Genomic DNA, 19,836 nt, shown 5'->3' with positions numbered 1-19,836 from the left:
AGTTCCTAAATTATATCCCACGGTGTCCTAATAGGTTCTGTCCCCTGGGAGAGAGCTTCCCGTGTGTGTGTGTGTGTGTGTGTGTGTGTGTGTGTGTGTGTGTGTTTTTAAGACGTGAATCTATGAATCTATATATGCTTCTAGAGCATTTTTAGCCCACGTGATTTAATGTCCTGATCTGAGAATATTTGAAGCTATCTTCCAAAGAACACTCCCAATACCAAAATCTTTGAAGAAAGCTCTTCCTTGAACAAATGTATTAAGAGCGAAAATGAGGAAGGATGAAGTGCATTTGGGCATGAATGTTACTTATTTTCTGCTTCCACGTGTGATAGAATGTCCAGAATCATAGCAGCTAAGGTTGGAGGGTAAACTTAGAATTCATATAGTCTGAGAACCCCAAGAGATGCTTGAATGCCTTCTAAAATATCCTGGCAAAGTCTCCAACTAAATAAATAACCCCAGGCACAAGGAGCAGATGTCTGTTTCTCAGAGAAGCCTACACAATTTTGCACGACCATTACTGTTGGAAAGTTCCTCTTTATACTAAAATTTACCTCTTCTTACATTTACCAAGATCTTAGTTCTGTCTTTTGGGCATAGACAAAACAGGTATCCTCTTACTTTGCAAACTACCCAACTAATACTTGAAAGTAGCAGTGATGTTCCTCTTTTATATACTAAATATCCTTTATTCCTTCTAGATCAGTGTTTCTAACTTCACTTACATGAGATTCATCGGGGGAGATTAAAATGCAGGTAGTTTCCCCAGAGTATTAGATTCAGTAGGTCTGTGTTTGAGTCCAGAATTCTCCTCACCCAGGAAATGTAGGTACTGTTATTATTCATGTTCTACAAATGAGGAAACTGAGGCAGAGACAGTGAGCAATTTGATCAGGAGCTCATTCTTGTGGCAGAGCTAGGATTTGAACTTCAGAACTTAACCGGTGGCTTTCACTGTCACCGGTATAAAAAGGGCATAAGATAGCAGTAAATAGTCAAGGATCTTAAATTATGGTATAAGAACTTTGGACTTAATCTACCAGTTATGAGTGGTAGTAATACAGTAATTATTCTTTAACATACTGAATATTTGTATTCACCATAATGCTTACTCAGGCAGTGTTTACTGAGCTTTCTTAGAACACAAATTCTGCAGGATTTTAATAATGTTGCTCAAAATAAGATAAAAACAAACAAAAAAGGAGAGATTTAGTCTTCATATAACTTTGTGGAATAGTAGGTTAAAAAAAGCTAAGTGGGTTTCTTAACTGTAGTGCTTATGAGAGACTTTAATATGTTCATATCTATTTTTACACTCAGAGCATAATAGATTATGTGGGCTTATCAAATTTATTTGACAAATGAAGGCTTCTGTCTCTTTTCCTTTCTTTTTTAAAGGAAGATCTCCTGAGGGAAATATCTTAGAAAATTCTTTAAGGAATCCCTACTAAACTATGCATTGAACATTTGAACACAGAGCAGCCATAACTTCTGGTCACTTCCCTGGTTCTTTAGCTCCCAGTAGGTCCCCTACAAAAGTTAGTTTCCCGACAGCATTGAAGTAAGCATGGCTTTAGAGTTTTGAAAAAGTTACTTTACATTAAAAAGTGCACATAGGCAGCCTTGCAAGTCTTTGCGGTAGACTAGTCTGAAAGAATCTCGGAGAAGGAGAGCCACAGAAGTTGGCAGCGTTGTCCAGATGGAACTAAGAGATGAAGGGCAGGCAGTTCAGATCTCAGGCTGTTGCAGGCCTCCCAGCACAAGAAGATTAGAACGTGGTATTAAAGGAAATGGTGAAATAGCGGTGTATTTGAGACATATGAAAGATCACCAATGGGAAGTAGTAAAGATTGGCTATTGGGAGTAAAGGAAGAAGAGCCGAGCAGGAATTCAAGGTCTCAAGACTGTAAGACTAGGGAAAAAATATTAATGTTGATAGAAATAGGAGAGTTTGGCAAGTTATACCAGATCCTGGGATGGGGTGAGGAGGAAAGGGAAGAAAGGATAAATGTTAATCGAGCACTTACAACGTGCTCAACATTTATTCCCCTCTGTCAAAATTGATAAGGTTTTAAGGGGAAACCATTATATAAACCGAATTTCTCTGCTTGAAAGGAGTTGGCAGAGTCTTGAGTTCTACATGGTTCCTTCTTAACTCTGCGGCTTCTTAGCTGGCTCTGAGAAGCCCCTGGCATTTCTCAGAGCACATCAGGAACATTGCTGATTAATTCCAACCCCACATGTTGAGCTTGAGGTGATGGCAAACTATTCAACTGTGAGATGTTTCGTTGTGAGTTGTGAGATCAAGAATTGGGTGCCTAAAATAGTCAGTGTGAGTCCAAATGGAGAGCCACTTACTGCTGTCAACATAAATATTCAGTAAATGCTCATATAAATACATTTCTTGTGAGAGCCTTGTATAGCAATGCTTTGAGAAATGGCATTTTAATATTGACACATGAGAGATTTAATATTTAAAGAGGCAAAGCTCTTTTACATATGATATGGTTGAATATTTCTATATTCATACATATATGTGTATATATATATATATATATATTTTTTTTTTTTTTTGCGGTACGCGGGCCTCTCACTGTTGGGGCCTCTCCCATTGTGGAGCACAGGCTCCGGACGCTCAGGCTCAGTGACCATGGCTCATGGGCCCAGCCGCTCCGCGGCACGTGGGATCCTCCCGGACCGGGGTACGAACCTGCGTCCCCTGCATTGGCAGGCGGACTGTCAACCACTACACCACCAGGGAAGCCCTATATATATATATTTGAATACGTATGGCTGAATATTTCTCCATCCTCATCCTCTCTAATTAATCCCAGGCTTAATATATTGAAGAATACTTTGCCATGGGAGGAAGAACAATTATCACAGAAAAATTACATTCCTCTAATGAAAGTGGATTTTGAGAGTTTGACCTACTGGATTCATATAAAGAAATGCTATCTATAAAATTCACATATTCCACTTCTCAGACTATGTATATGTCATATTAATGCCCAAACGAAAACACGAACTCTTACAGAAGAGTTTCAGTAAATGTCTCTTCCGCAATTCTGTTTTTAATTCACTGGAAGGTCAGGAATAATGGCAGTGTTTATCAGTTACACTTGTAGAGTGTATAAACTTTATATATAAATGAATTTAATAGACTGTCTTAGAGGGTGCAGTGTTACTGGTTTAGTTTAATCTTGATGCTGGGAAGCAAATTTGGAGCTGCTGATGGATATCGTGCTTAGGTTCAATCATTGGCAGATGTTAACTAAACTATACAAGCATCATTTGGCTACGGCAACCTGTTAGCTAGGGGGATTATCAGATTAAAAATGGAAGTACACTCATTACTAAATCAATTATGTGTCAACAATGCTTTCTGGGTCATGCATAATAAATATGAATATTATCTTGGATGAAAAAATTATTGGCTTCATGTAACATGGAATGTTGAGAAAAAGTTTTGACTTTCATCCTGTTCATAATCCTTGCTAGTGAAAATAATGTTACATCAGTGTTTTTCTAGTCTTATTAAGAGGCAATGTTGCTGTAATTCAGCGGAACTGAGTCAGTTCTTAAAATAGAGTTGTTTTAGAGCAGAGAAAGACAATTTATCAGCCTTAATGGAAATGTCCTGTGAGATTTTCCAGCTTCCCTTGTTCAAAATTTGTGTTCATAAAACAATCTCTGCTTTTATATAATTTGTTTTCCTGGAGGAAATTTATCTACCGGGATTGGGTTTGCAAATAGCCTCCATTCGTAAGCCAAGTAAACTTTGTAAACTATTGAAATTACATCTGGTTGACAATGTTGTCTTTTGTATGTTTACTTAGCCCTAGTGTTCCCTTTTAGCTTGATCAATAATGGATGTCCTTAAAAGTTGAGTTTGGGGCTCTGCAATCCTAAAGGCAGAGCCAGGAATTGTGCCTTTCTGTCAAGGAGTCAAACACCGTGGGGGGCAGCCAGATGGTCTCTCTTCCTGACATTTTTAAAGCATGTCAACACCGTTTGTCTTATCTGTGATTTACCGAAAAAAGAAGAGATGGATTTATGACATTTCTAATGCAACTCAGAATTGGGGGGTTTTCCGATTCTTTGTGCTGGCTGAGCTGAGGATCCTTTTAGGGATCTGTGGTGAGACCATCCCGTTGCTGAACCCGCCCCCTGGTAGTTACGCTCGCATGTATCCAGCTCACGCTGACGGGTGGCTTGGCCCTTTGACTTGTTTTGGCCAATAGAACATTCGCAAGTGAGATACAAGCAGAGTCCTGATAAACACTTGAACAATGGGTCCTGCCCACTTGGAAGTCTATCTTTTGGAAGCCAGTAGCCATGCTGTAGGGAAGCTTGTGCCAGATTCAAACAGTGATAAGCCAGATGGTAAGAGGCCCTGGAGGGTGAGAGGCCATCTTGAAAATTCCAGCCCCAGCCATGGTCCCCCTGAGAGTACTACGTGAGACACCTCAGTTCCATCCCTTGAAGCAGAAGATAAACCCACAAATTTATCTTGAGTGTAGTTTATGCACAGACTTGTGATAAATAAATCATTATCCTTTTCAGCCAGTAAGTTGTGCTGAGTTGGTTTATTGCACAGCAGTAGATAAACAAACTAGGGTTCTTTTGCCATAGCTATAGATCCCTTTATTGTACGTGTACCAGTATTGAATATTTGAAGGAAATGCTATCTAATTTCAGGGGATGTCTTAGTGAGTAGTACTTATCCAAAGTCCCTTAAGCCCATTTTTTTTTTCCCCTCCTCTTTCCATACATGAATGGTATTGCACTGACATCTGGTGGTAAAGACTAATTGTTCTGGATGTTTCATGGAATCTGATGAGCTCATCCAGTAGCACCTGTGAAACTGTTAAAATATGAAAGTGCACACGTAAGCGCAGAGAACTCCAGGGAACCAAAACTAATAAGGAAAAATGTTTTGTGAGGTGACAGCAGTGACACTGACCCAAGTGTGTGCAGAGTACGAGAATCCCGTGGCCGGTGACTCTTATCTCCTAGTCAGTCTTGAGCTGCCGTGGACTCTGGGAAGATACAGTGTTACGGGAAGCCAGCTACCTCTCATCTCATCCTTTCTACTAGACCAGGGAAGAGCGGACGTGATACTCACGGGTGAAAATTTAACTCATGCTTCTTCCCTCATCTTGTGGGTATGAGGTTGTGAAATGTTCCTCAGTTCTCTCAGAGATTTGCCAAACCCTTTTAATGTGGGCAGAGGCTGCCGTGAGTGGGGTGAAGAGTGGGCGGGCAGTGGAAAATGAGAGCGTTTTCAGGTGCTGATTTCATTTGATGTTACCTTGCTTGTTTTGCCGTCATCAGCAGGAACCCATACTTTCAGGAAGCAACGCAGTAAGGCTGCTGCTAATGACTTGGCAGGCATGGCCACCTGGCCCCGGCTTCTCACTGCCCTGGGCTCTACTCCCATGTAAATGAGGTTGTTTAGACTTGGGTCTAGGGTTTTGCCATCGGGAAGACCTTTTCTTTGCCAAGACAGATGATAGGCACAACTCAAATACTTTGGGGGCTCGAAAACACATACTGCATAAGAACTACAAATTTCTTCCTAGTGTTAATATTTCATCAAAGAAAAATAAATCATTATATTTTCGTTGTGTGTTTACCACCAAGATACATCGACACAACATCTATTGTAATAAATAGTGGGTGTTTATTTGTGCTCATGCTAAATCTAGAAAGGAAAAAACCACTTTCTTCCAAGTAAAATGATTTTATCTGAACTCAGGATGTTGAAGGAAACAGTACTTATCTTTTCAAGTTGAAGTAAATTTCTCTTAACATAATATATATTACAATAATAGCATCTCGTTAAGATTTCATTATGACATTTCAGTTCAATATAATACAAAATCCTTGCCATGTTTTTATAAAACATTACTCGGTATAAGAAAGATATTCACATTAACTACAATTGCTGAAATGACTGATGTTTAAATCAGGCGACAGTTTCTATCATTATTAAACTTCATTATAAAATAAAGTATGTGGGTGGAATAGTGGCTTGATGCTTTTGTAATTTGCTCTCTACCTTTTCAATGTACTTTTCAGTTACATCAATTGAATCATTTCATCTTATAGATGCAAAGATGAAGGAAAAGAACAAAAACATAGCCATTAACGGAAGCAGTGCAAATGGGCATAGTTAATGGAAACCATTTAGACATTTTGTATTTGATTCCATGGTGTACCTACTCAAACAATTTCCATGGCATGTTAGAACAAAATGCTACATTGTGCTCTTCTCTAAGAATGCAAGTAATAGAGTTCAAAAATTACCTTTTCACTGAAAGTATTATCTGCTGGAAACGAAGAAATGTTTTACGTTATAAGAAGCTAATAGCAGCAGGAGGGAGCGATGGGCTGGCATGATAACGCAGGCAGGGGAGGGATTTGACTCTTTACTCTCCAAAATGCATTCTTTCATTTTATAAAGCACAATAACAATATTCCTCATCCAATTCCTGGTCTCTAATTTTTTTTTTTTTTTTTACATCTTCTGACTGCATTGTTACTAATCCAAGCGAAGGTTTATGCTAGTTAAGATGGAGCCCAGATCTCTGTTTACTGCAGGACCAAAATGTAAAGCATAATAACTGCTTTTGAGTTATGTTCATTTTGGTTCTGAGAGAGAGGCTTGCTTTATAAAAATAAGTAGTAAGTTTTAAAAATTATGAGCATAGGAAAAATAGCTACTTGGTCCCTATTGTACAGACTAACAGACAGCTCATTTATTGGGGAACAAATATAGGTTCCATGAATTCTACTAAAGATGTGGCTCATCAGGGGTATCTTGATGTAGAACAGGAGAAAGGGTGCCTACACATTTGAGGGAGTGGCCCCAGAGGTGCGGGGTGTTTACACATTCCATATCCTTCATTAAAGTACTTTCACATAGAAAAAGCTTATTTGATTCCCATGACAGCTCTGTGAAGCCAGCACTGTTTCCTTCATTTTTCTCAGCTGAAAACTGAAACTGAGAGAGATTAAGTGATTTGCCCAAGTTCGCACAACGAATAAGAGACATAACCAGGAAACGAAGCTGCGGAAAAGTGGAGGCGGGGAGCAAAAAGGGGAAATAAATCCATGCTACAAGGCCAAGTGAAAGAAGCCTTTTCTTTGGGTTGGGTGCGTTTTTACTCTGTAGGTTGACATTGATTTGAAGGCGGAAGCAAGAGTGGTTAGAGAGATGTCAGTGATAAACCCTGAAGACGGTTTTGTTTCAGGAACACGAATAGTATAAATTAACCAGATAATAGGTGACTTGATAGATGGTAGGTTCTAGCAGAACAAAATCTCAATCTCTGGCTCCTTGTATCCTGGGCATCTGCTCTGCAGCTAACTGCACTGATGTGATAACACACACCACACACCATGGGCAAAACCCCAGTGAATCTCTGCCTTGGTGCCTCGGTAATTTGATGGAAAAGGGGCAGGCAGAAACCAGGTCAGAGCTACAGGGAAACCCAAAGACCTACTTCTGCAAAAGAGAAGAGGATGATATGCTTTATGGAGAGAAGGCAAAGGAGAGAAAGCCCATTGCAACATCCTTTCCACTACCTTCTATTCCATGTTTTTTCTTTTTCTTTCTTTTTTTCTTTTTTCTTTTTTTTGCGGTACGCGGGCCTCTCACTGCTGTGGCCTCTCCCGTTGCGGAGCACAGCCTCCGGACGCGCAGGCTCAGCGGCCATGGCTCACGGGCCCAGCCGCGCCGAGGCATGTGGGATCTTCCCGGATCGGTGCACGAACCCGCGTCCCCTGCATCGGCGGGTGGACTCTCAACCACTGCGCCACCACGGAAGCCCCCATGTTTTTTCTTGCAATGCACCTTGCCCCACTGCAAGAACCAAATGAACACCAACAGTTCAGAAAGTCTCATGGTCCTGGTGATCAAGATGGGGGCCTTTTATGAAAATTCACCCTGCCCTATTGCTGGTCTAGTAGCTATAGGCTGACTGGAAGCCTACAAGTTATGTAGAGGAAAATAAGAGGCCTGAATACTAAAAAATCCATTTCTTCAACTATACTCCAATATAAAATAAAAATTAAAAAAATAAAACATCCATTTCTGTGTTATCTGAGAGAAGAAAAATGATAAATGTCTACAAACACCCAAGGCATCCCAAAATTTTTTATATGAAAATGAAAATTAGTCAATTCATTGGTTATACTGTTCTTAAACATAAAGCAATGAAGTAATAGTATTAGCCTACTTAAAATTCAAAACCTTATTGTCCTGGCCAGTTCCTAAGAGAATTGAAACAACAGTGTGTATGTGTGTTTTGGGGGAAGGGATGTGTAGTGTGAATATTTTTCTTTAAAACTAGCTTCTTCCTTTGCAGGGAAAACTTATTCTTTTAGAGCAGTCATCAGGCCACTGCATGTTGGAAGAAAGCACGTGGTAATGCGCATTACTGTACTCAGTATACACCAACAGTGAGAGTTCCTTCCTAAATATCTTCAATTTAGAATAAATACATTAACAGCTAGTGTATTTCTTCTAGTTCAGAAGGCACAGTGATACTTCTGAGCTGTAACTCATCCTTGCAGCTTCTGTTTTTAAATTGGACATTCTTTCAATCTTGAAGTAAAGTTCGCTATCTCCAGAGAGAGCAGGCTCTGGTTTCTCTGTGAAGAAGCAGTTGCCACATTCTTTAGCAAGTCAAGGAATTGCTAAAGACTAATTTCCACGTGAGAGTATCTGCCGTAAGCTGAGGAGCTGGAGGCATCGGGGACTCACCATCAGTCAACTGAATAAGGGCGTTGCTGCCGAAGGGAAGCCTGGTGGCATCTGGGTACTAAGCCAGGGCACTGCAGCGATGCTGCTGGTGGAAGCCAACACAGCAAATTACAAAGCGTCAGGAGAGATATGGACCTGTGTACTTCACATTAGCGTGCATACCTTGGGGAAGAGATGGAAGGTCTGAGCATGTGGTGGTCTTTAGAAGCTCAGTCCCAAGCACGTTAGACAGCAAGTGAGGAGGTACAGATTAACTTTGGACCCTCGTGTTTAGTAAGGGTTGAGGATACTCAGGGGCTTTCAGGACACTTAGGGGCTTGTCTCTTATTGGCTCATGGTCCGAAAAATACTAAGTTGGACTGTGGACTTTCTCAGACTGATAGACTACGGGCAATCAACACAGTTGATCCTTTTGTAAAATGTGAACTGTAGAAACACAGAAGGCTGATGTGCTCCTGCACTTACACATTGAAGGTAGGGAACTGATATGGACAGAGCTGTGGCAGGATTTTGACTTGATGGGCACTGCTCACCAGGACAATTACAAGGCCTGTAGAAGCTCTCTCCATGAGAAATTCAGGTGCTAGAGCTGCAGAAGGGATGCCTGGACCTCAGGTGCCCCAAGTGCTGGGAACAAGCTTTACTAGTTACCTAGGGCCACATATTGCCTGCCTGATACAGGTAGACAGGTGGATACGTAGACACAGGGCCTTATTTAAGCATATGCTTCTTTGTGACAATAATACTTCATATTATAATTGTTATTTGATAAACATATATACACATTTTGGTTATTTACATACATTTATGCAAATTATGTGAGCCACGATGCACCTACAACTTAACATTTGTACTTTTACCTGTGAGGGGACTGAAGTGTCACTGAAATGGTGAAACAGCACTTTTCTTGAGAGAAATGTGAAAAAAATACACTCTAGAAAAATCTGCCATTGGATTTCAGAGAAGATTTCTCTCTCAAACCGTATAGTTTTCATCAAACGATACTTTAAAATATGAACTATGTTACTTAAGCCAAGAAGCCATGTCTTAAGTTCTAGGCATATATATTGGTGACTATATACAATGAAGGAAAAAACCCGCAAAAAGAATGATCACTTGATGTGTGAGTAGTTGAGATAGACAATGGCACCAGGTGGTGCCTTGGTGCATAATAATGAGAACAGTATGTCAAAGCACAGCAATCAATACCAAAGGAAAATCAACACATATTCAACATCATCCTTACAGTGTTAAGCTGATTATCCACTTCAAGTAATTGAGGCAGCAAGATGAATGTGTTCAGCAGCCTTTATTTTTCTCCTTTAGAAGGCAGAGCTAGGTATAAGGGTTAACTGGTGTCTTGTATTGCTCATCATTCCATACCTCAGTCATAGATTTCCAAGGAGAGAGATACTTTTTCCAGTGACTAACGCCTACATGGCTTCTATCATTGTTAAGCTATGCTGTCAATGTAAAAAAAAAGTAAAAAGAGTAACATGATTTTTTCAATTGCACACACATATACGTAAATACATATATACAAACATGAAACATAGAGACATGCTTATGTATATATATACACAAAAGACACCATTTACATCATTTGAAGAGTTCAGGTGCATGATTCTTTAAACAGACCCTTTTAGAACAGACTTTCCCATTTTACATCTCTACCTTTGAAGAGACAGCATGTGTATATGGCAGAAGGAGGCTTGATGCCACTTGCTGAGCTATAACATGGGCTTGGATAACCCCACAGTGAGGAGCTTTTCCAGCTGTCCAGGAGGATTAGAGAATGTTTATTACCCTTAAACCCTTGAAAACAACACGGTCATCTATCTTGGGAAAACAATTTGTTACTTCATCACTCTGTTTTGTCATTATGAAAGTTTGAAATTTCTAATGTGTAAGCTTACAAACTTTGTTGTTTCTCACCCTCTGGGGAAGCACCCTTCAGGAAAGAATACCATTGTAACATGATTGCCTCAGCTTCCTGTTCACAAAACATGAAGTTCTCAGTTCCTTTAATAGCCCTTAGAAAATCCTTTGGAATCCCTTCTTCTTCAAGATTTTAATCTGAATCTTTTCTAAGTCTACATACGCATCTTAAGTCTCCATACCTTAGTACTCGACTCCTCCTTTAAGGGCCATTTTAAGTTGTACCTCCTCAACAGACCGTTACCCTAAGAAATACCGATTTCTCATTCTTCTCATAATACATCCTCATTAATGCATGCCAAGCACAATGTGCAGGTTTAAGAGCATAGCTTCTAATCAGCAGATGTGAGTTTGAATGGACAAGCTGTATAACATGTCTTAGCTTCCTTTCTTTCTTTTGTAGATCAGAGCGATTATATTGTTTGTGTAGGATAGTTGTGAGTATTACATGATCAAATGCAGGTGGAGCATTGGAGCCAGGATACATGATAAACGTTTTGTAAAAATTTCCTTTCATTACTACCACATATGCATTACACTTCTGTACTGCACAGATTTCCTTATGTGTGTGTATGCTTCATACTGTGGGTGTCCTGGAGCAGGACCCCATATGTGCATGCTATAGGGTCAAATATGACCAGGCTTATTTAGAAGAACGTGGGCCCCGTACCTCAAGCATCTTTTTTCATGAGTGTTCTAGGAGGTTCAAGGGAAGGAATGTACCTACGTGTGGTGGAAATCAAGGAGGAAAACTTGGTCGAAGAGGCAATTTTAAGTATGGCTTTTCTCAAAGGAAACTTTAGTCCAGAGCCCCAAGGTTTTTGCCTAAGACCTGGGAAAACAGCTGATAAAAGTAATAGGGGTGTGTCAAGAAAATCTCTAAAATATACTGAAGGTAAATGTCAGATGTTTTTGTGTCTTAGACTGCAGACTGTGATGTTACTGGGCTGAGAATATTTTTCGGTCTATTTTAGTGAAGTGACTGTTGAAGCATTCATGGCACAAGTGAAGCATATAGTCAGCCATAAAAAGAGGAGAGGGCTACTATTGTCTCTGAGACCCAGGGAACTTGGTGCTGAACCTCACTTCCTACACTGCGATATCAGCAGATGTTAGAGAATTGAATGGAACTCACGTGGCTGCGGCTGGGCAGGAGCGGGAAGCGTACTACATGGTATTCAGAAAAACTAGATTTTCAAGCACATGTTTTATACCATAGCAGAATCTGAAGATTTCCTTAATTAGTTGCATGAGTTTAAGGTAGGATGGGATTGCCAGGCCCTGCAGAAGAAAATTCCTCTGGAAAAGGACATTGTTGGGATGCTATTGTATGGCCTGATTTTATGAGTCTTAAAGCAAAGTGGATTAAACATCTTCCTTGCACCTAGGCTGTAAATTCCTTGAGGGCAGAGGCTTACCCATCTGTGTTCGTCTGCTCAACCTGACAAAACAAACAGAATGCCACAGATTCAATGGCCTAAAAATAGAAATTTACTTTCTCAGTCTGGAAATCCAAGATCAAGGTCCTGGCAGGTCCTGGTATCTGGTGAGGAATTTCTCCTTGGTTTTCAGATGGTTGTCTTCTTACTGTGTCCTTACCTCGCCTTTATTCCATGTGCATGGACTCTTGGTGCCTCCTCCTCTTCTTATAAGGACACCAATCCTATTGGATTAGGGCCCCATCCTAATGACCTTAGTTAACCTTAATTACCTCCTTATAGACCCTATATCCAGATACTAACTGCCACACTGGAGTTAGGGTTTCAGCATATGGATTTGGAAGGAACACATTCAGCTCATAACATCATTTCTATTTTATTAAGCACAGGTTCACTGCTGGGGTACATCTTTATTAAGAAGCCTGTATTGTGATATCAGACCATCAGGGGAAATGGATGGGGTGCTGAACACTGAAAGTATGAAGATTAAAGTGGTCTAAAATAATACAGGACCTAGCATATTAGAACTCCATCAGTTCTCACCAGAAAAGCCACCCCTATTCAACCACAGTTGAAGGAACTTTCACAAGATGTTTATGAAGCTCCTCGAAGATGAAATACTAAGATTATTCTATTCTTTTTTTTTTTTTTTTTTTTTTGCGGTACGCAGGCCTCTCACTGTTGTGGCCTCTCCCGTTGCGGAGCACAGGCTCCGGACGCGCAGGCTCAGCGGCCATGGCTCACGGGCCCAGCCGCTCCGCGGCATGTGGGATCTTCTGGGACCGGGGCACGAACCCGTGTCCCCTGCATCGGCAGGCGGACTCTCAACCACTGCGCCACCAGGGAAGCCCAGGATTATTCTATTCTTTAAGTGAGCTGACTGAAAAAAGTGTTAGGAGGGAACAAAATTAAGGTATACGTGACTGATGACAAAGAGTATGAGGAAGTGCAGACCCCAGAAGACCCCAGAAGGATTTAGTTGGGTTTGTGGTTCTAATACTCAGTAAATCATACATCAGCCACAGGACCACAAAACAAAAAATGCCAGAAAGTCTCATAAATAGCTGGTGCGAAATGTAAATTGTTACCCTTTGCTTCTGATACAATTTTTTATATGCTAGAAATATTAATTCTACTTGGTGAATATATTTTAAAGAAATTATTCAAAAGTGGAAAAGCTAATAGATACCATTTCTTTAATGTTTAGCATCTGTTTTATTGAAATTAGAGTATAACCACATTATGAATGATTACACAGTCTTTAAACTGACGATCATAGGTTACTTGTGCTAATGTAAAAAATGCTTATGCCATCGTATTAAGGGAGACAATCCATATTTAAATATATATATCCCACATATAAAATATTTATATAAATATATATAATATATATCAATTTATATGTAAACTTATAAGTAAATACATCCTTTTTTTTGAACAAAGGATTTTAATTGGCACTTCCATACTTTTTCATAGCTGTTCATGTATAAATATATATAGTATATATACAAGTGTATATATATTTAAATATGTAAACAGCCATGTTACATAGCTGGGAAAAGCTAGAAGAATGTATGCCAAAATTTAAGAATGATTATCTTTGGGTAGTGAGACAATGAGAATTTAAAAAAATATGTTTTCTTTCTTTTTCAATATTGTGCATAATGAGTGTGTATTATATGTATAATACAAATGAAATTAAAATATTTATACTTCAAAAAATATATCTTGCTAAATTGCCCTATCAAATAGTTGTATCAGTTTTATTCCTGCCTATTTCCTACACCCACAGATTGGGGATCATATCTACCCATTCTTGCCTGCCTTCTCGTATAGCAAACTGGACAGTGCCTACCATATTGTTGACTGAACGAGTGGACACCCTAAGATATTTTCTGTGGGTCAGATCTTCCTCTTCATTCCTACTGCCTCTTCTTCTACCCCTTGTCCAGATTTTTGCAATGGCCCTGACTAATGTCTTCACAATGTGTTTCCTTTCCTCCTCCTCCTCTGGTGACTGGCGTTGTTTCCTGATTAAGAAACTGAAACTGATTAAATCTCACTTTCTTAATTTAAAAAAAATAAAAGAATGAAAAATTGTATAGTGCTTGAAAGACATTAAGCAGTAGGAGAGTGAAAAGATGTGTCTTACTTCCCTACGAAACAATATCACTCAGTGCCATGTGGACATGCCTTCTGTGGAAGCTGTTAAAGATTGCAAATAAAAGGGAAAGAAAATGAATCATTTCCATGCCTGTGGGTCAGGAAAGAAGTTAAAGATAAGTAAGAGATAGTCGCTGAGGAAAAGAAAGAAAGTAAGTCAAGATTAAAAACTGCTTTTTTTTCTCCTTCTTCACAGAATACACTCTTGGTTCCTTTATCCTGCTATAACGTGGCACAGATGCACTGGAATACTATGAGATAGGAGACAAGAATATGAACAATGAGATGAATTTTTTTTCTTGCCTCCTCTAAAATTGGCCTTCAGCAAAGTGAAAAGGAGGATTTGATTGCTACATGGGAATATCTCTCCAGAATTCAAAGCAAGACAACTTCTCTCCAACAAAAGTAACCTAAAACAAAATAGATCACAGCTACAGAAGACAGTTTTGCTTCTCCTTCTTTCAAATAAATCTATTTCATTAAAATTTGAGGTATACTAGATTAAACATTAATTGTAGACAGGTAACAAATACTAGGAACTTAAATTTTCTGAAATTTTAGCCCGTACTCCCACACCATGTTGCATATAGTCTGAGATGAGGAATGACTTCAGAGTTTGCTTTGGAGACTTTGGTGTGGTTGCCATGACAACAAAACTTTAGGGCATTGTTGCCTGCATGGAATCACAAAATGACAGATGGCCCATTATGAAACGGTACATATTTGGAGATGAAAAGAAAATACATCACTCTGAAGTCCATTCATTTTGCTCTTGCAAAAGAGTTGGGATTTGATAACATGAGTGGGGTGAGAATAGTCAACCAGAAAGGAAGGGTTAAAATATAACTTTATCCATCTTGAAACCATGTCAACTGACTCGAAGATTGCTTGTAGATCACTGCCTCTCCCCACCCATGTAGAGAATTCTATCCCATCATTTGGCATTTATTTGGCACCATTCAATGGAAGTTTGAAACTTCCTGCATTATGACTACAGTTAGGAGGCCAAGGTACAACTGGCTAAAGACAAGGGGGTAAAACTCTTATTTAAGTACAAATGGGAAAGTGTGGTTTCCTAACCCAGCCTTTGGGTGGTTTTGACAGTGTGCTGGATGATTTAGATGCATGACTGTCTAGAGGGCTGAGTATCTTTCCTTGTAGGTCTGTCCAAGATGAAACATATCAAAATTATAGGTCAAATGGAATAATATCAAACTTCAAACACATGATGTGAAGTTTTGGGCTAGGTCCTGAAAAAAATCCTTGCAAATTCGGGAGAGATGCTTAGGAGGAACTGTTGTGAAAGGCTTAGCAATTTTGGCTAAGCTGGTAAACTCAGGATGGGTAAACAGTGTGATGTGTCTGCTGAGTGACACTGTTTGTTACCAAATCTTGATGTCCAGACAAGGAAAGTGTGATAGTCTTTTGTAATTTGTTCATCATTTTTCAAGATGTCTGCAGAAGTATACCTGTCTGTCTATCTATCATCTATCTGTCTGCCCAACCTCATCCTTGCTATCTATGGATAAACAACTGGAAACTCTGATAATGAGTGAAGCTTAAGTCATACCATAAGCCACGTGTTATGCAACTAGACAAATTTTGCCTGTTTTCAAATATACGAAGGATGATGATGTAGAAGAGAATTCTCTGTGGTCCCAAGGGGGACTTTCAAGAAGAAATGTCTCAGTTCAATATTTTGAAAACTTTCTGAAAGCCAACCTTTCTCAAAATAGCATGCTGACTTAGAAGGTAGTGAATTCCCTTTTATTGGAAGTTTTCAAGCGTCAGTATTTGGCCTCATGGCATGTGTATTGTCAGGAGGACTTAATTATCAGATGGGGAACCTTGGTTGGATGGCTGCAAGGCCTCTTCCAGCTTTGAGATCTGTTCTATGATCCCTGAGCTGGCCCTGTGATGCTCCTCAAACTCCTGAACCATGAAAGTCCTGCATTCCTCAGGCCTAGACACTTTATGCAGAGTGCACAAATCATTCACAAAGTTGGATTGTGCAGTTGAGAATGAGTGAATTTAAGGACAAGGCCAGCGTGAGTAGATTTATTCTTTTTGATGGCTACTTGGTATATATTTAACCTTGGCCTCTAAGGATGTAAAGTCAATACATTAACCCTGATGACACTACCTCTTTTCCAAGATTTCTGTTTAATTAATAGAAACATAAGGCTTGTCAAAATGAGGAAATGAGGCCATTCCACCTTTCTAAAGAGCTCCAGCAGTAAATCAAAACATACTATGTTGAACAACGCTTTCTCGAATTTTCACAGCACTAACATTTATTGAGAAATAGTTTTGATGCTTAGAATTTTTGTTGAATGCCATAAAATATTAAAAAATCTTTAATCTTGGGAGATATCTGTATGTGGTATTGCTAACACGCGCACAAAAATGTATAAGTACTATTCATTTTTTGCATGTTGGCATGTTGTAAAATTCTGTTTTCTTTTCATTCCCAGATGTTGTAAATAAACTGGATCTGTACAGTAGGTTTTTGTCAGACTCCCAGAAAGACAATTTTATTTTATAGCACATCCTAGAGTGACAGCCAGAAACCGTTCTGCACCACCTCAGTACAAACAAAATTAGCTTTTCACAATATTTTTGCAGATGTTAAAGGTCATTAATAGAATGAAACCAGATGATGAAAGCAATACATTTGGAATGATTGGGTTTTATTTTTCTCCCTAGCTTATTAAAGACACAGAGTCCCATTTTCTCTCCTACTTGGCTGCATTTCCATTTTTTTTCTGTTATTTAATGGTTTCCAAAATCATAAAAGTAAAAGTGGTCGGATATGTATTTCTTGGCTTATGCCACCTTCCTTGTTTGACAGAGTTGGAATTTTATGAGGATGAAAATAGTATTAACTGTTCAAAAAACCCACACTGTTTAACAATTGCCCAAGGTTTCTGCTTTTACGGAGGTCACATTTTTGTTATGAATTACCTGAAATCCTCTTTCCAATTAAAAAGAGGAGAAGAGGGAATTAACTGGAAGAAATGCTACCAGTTTTCTCTTTCAGAAGAGAAAGGGGAAAGCTATTTTGAAAGCACAGTGACTTGTTGATTGAAGAATGATCTGTGCTTTGTTGGGACAGAATGGACATGGTGCCCGTCCATACTGTTTTATTTGTAGCATCTGGCCCACAGGTAAGAAAGTTAATACCTACAAGTAGATATGTTTACGTTCGCAGTATTTACAGATCAGTTTGAAACTAGTATACTTTCCAGAATGATTCTGCCTTTATTATTCAGCAGGGGATCATTTAGAAAATAATTTTCATCATGTAAGTTATAAAAAACAAACAAACATGACTTCTCTCCATTCTTCAGTGAAAATGAAGCAGCAACAAAAATCTGGTTTTGGTCCTGCAGATTTATTGTGGACACGTGGTGCGTATTGAAGAAGTTAGTATGTTACCCTCCTATCAGGGACAGAGCAACCATTCCTGCCCCCAGTACAGCAAACCACACAGTAGGATTAACTCTTCTGTAGAAGGAAGTCCTTGAGGAAGTGAGAATAACCAATGGTGACTTTCTTGGAGGCACATTTTTCTTTAATCCTTTTCCAGCTATTTGAGGTTTTAATTTTTTCTTGATCTAATTTTTGAATTTTTAAAATTTCCAAGACAATTATCAATTTTAGCTGTCTTCATATTTATTGACATGCTTTATTCATTGTATTCCACTTTGAATGAAAATATTAAATCTGTCTGTGGTTATATCCTTTATTCCAGTCCTGATATTATTGTTTGTCATGATTAGTCTTCCCAGCTGTGTGTCTCTTCTATTTTTTCCACATATCTAGATTTCTGTTATGTTGCTCTTATCTAATGTTTTGGGTACATATTTGTGTATGTTCGTGTATTTTCCATTTAATAAAATTTTTGCTTTACTTTTCCTTTCTTCTTTCTTTTCTGTTGCATTTACTTCATTATTTTCTCCCTTCTTGAGTTGAATGCTTAGCTCACTTATTTTCAATTATCAATATGTTCTAATATTGGAATTTAAAAGTATAAACTTCCTTCTAAATATTTCTTCATCCATATTACACAATTTTCACTATGTACTATTTTAGTGTTCTAAAATTTATACTTTTTTTGTAGCTAGTAAATTATTTAGAAGTGCTTTTTTTTTGTATTCATGCAATTTGGGGGGCAGGGGAAGCTGTATTTTAGAATTTAATTCCCAGTTTTACTGCTTTATGGTTAGAGATGATGGCGTATGTGATATCAGTTCTTTGGCATTGATCTATTTCTGCGTATGTTTGTTTGTTGAAGTTATTCAAATCTTCTCTGTCATTTTTGTCCCCTTGATGTATCAGTTTGAAAGTTAAGCTAAAAATTTCTCACTACTATGGTGTCAATTTCTCCTTGTGATTCTCTTAATTTTTGTTTCATTTTTTTTGAGGTATGTTGTAAATTATAGTCAAATTCATGATTGCTATATATTTTCAGTGGACTTTTTCTCAACATAAAATATTCTTCTTGTTCCCTTTTATTGCTTTTTGCTTGAATTTTATTTTTTTGACATGGAGTTTATTTAGATAATTATTTGCCTTTATTTTTCTGTGTCACTTTATTTTTGTAGAACTCTAATAAACATAATTTGTACAGGCATACCTCAGAGATATTGGGACCTCTAAAACATAATGGGTTCATGCCACACAGATTTTTTTACAATGTTTTTATTTTCATATAAAATGTTTTAGAGTTATTTTCTATATCTATAAATGTATATGGGCAGGAGACATGGTTTTTTGTTTTTTCGTTCCTATAAGGGTGTCACACAACATGTACTTAACAAATATTTGTCAAATTTAGTTATTTACTTAACAACTATTTATCTATTTTGTACTAAGTATTGGGCAATGGGACATAATAGTGAGGATAACTTGAGACTGTCTTTTTAATTTGATTAAAATCATTGAATTCCTATTATACACCAGGCAACATCCTGGCTACCTGGGACATATCCACATTCAAACACACTATAGCTTGTAAGGGCCACAGATATTAATAATCACACATACGTATATAAAATTAAAACTGTGATAAATGAATGTTGTGAAATTTGACTTTGTCTAGGAGATCAGGGAAGGCTTCCCTAAGGAAGTAATGATTGGATGTCACCTAACAAAGGAGAATTAGTTAAAAAGTTGAAGGAAGGAATGGAAGAGATTAAAGCCTGTGTCCCATCTCTGAGGAGAAACTGCTGGAAGGCCAGCGTGGCTGGAGTGTGGATGGGGGAGGAAACATCCTGTGAGGCAACCTGGGAGAGAGAGAGGACCTTGTCGAGTGCATGAAAAAGTTTGGTCTCTATTTTAGGAGCAATGTGTAGGCTCTGCATTGTTTAAGTCATGGAAATGAGTGATGGGTATGTGACATAATAAGACTGTGCTTTTTGGAAAGATTCCTCAGGCTGCAATACAGGAAAATGTATCTATGAGTGAGGGTAGTTGAGATGATAAACAGTTAAGAGGCTATTACAGTGGTGGAGACAC

This window comes from Tursiops truncatus, chromosome 17, assembly GCF_011762595.2.
Source record: "Tursiops truncatus isolate mTurTru1 chromosome 17, mTurTru1.mat.Y, whole genome shotgun sequence".
Classification (NCBI taxonomy): domain Eukaryota; kingdom Metazoa; phylum Chordata; class Mammalia; order Artiodactyla; family Delphinidae; genus Tursiops; species Tursiops truncatus.
The sequence above is the reverse complement of the archived record's forward strand: the minus strand, read 5'-3'. Positions refer to the sequence as shown.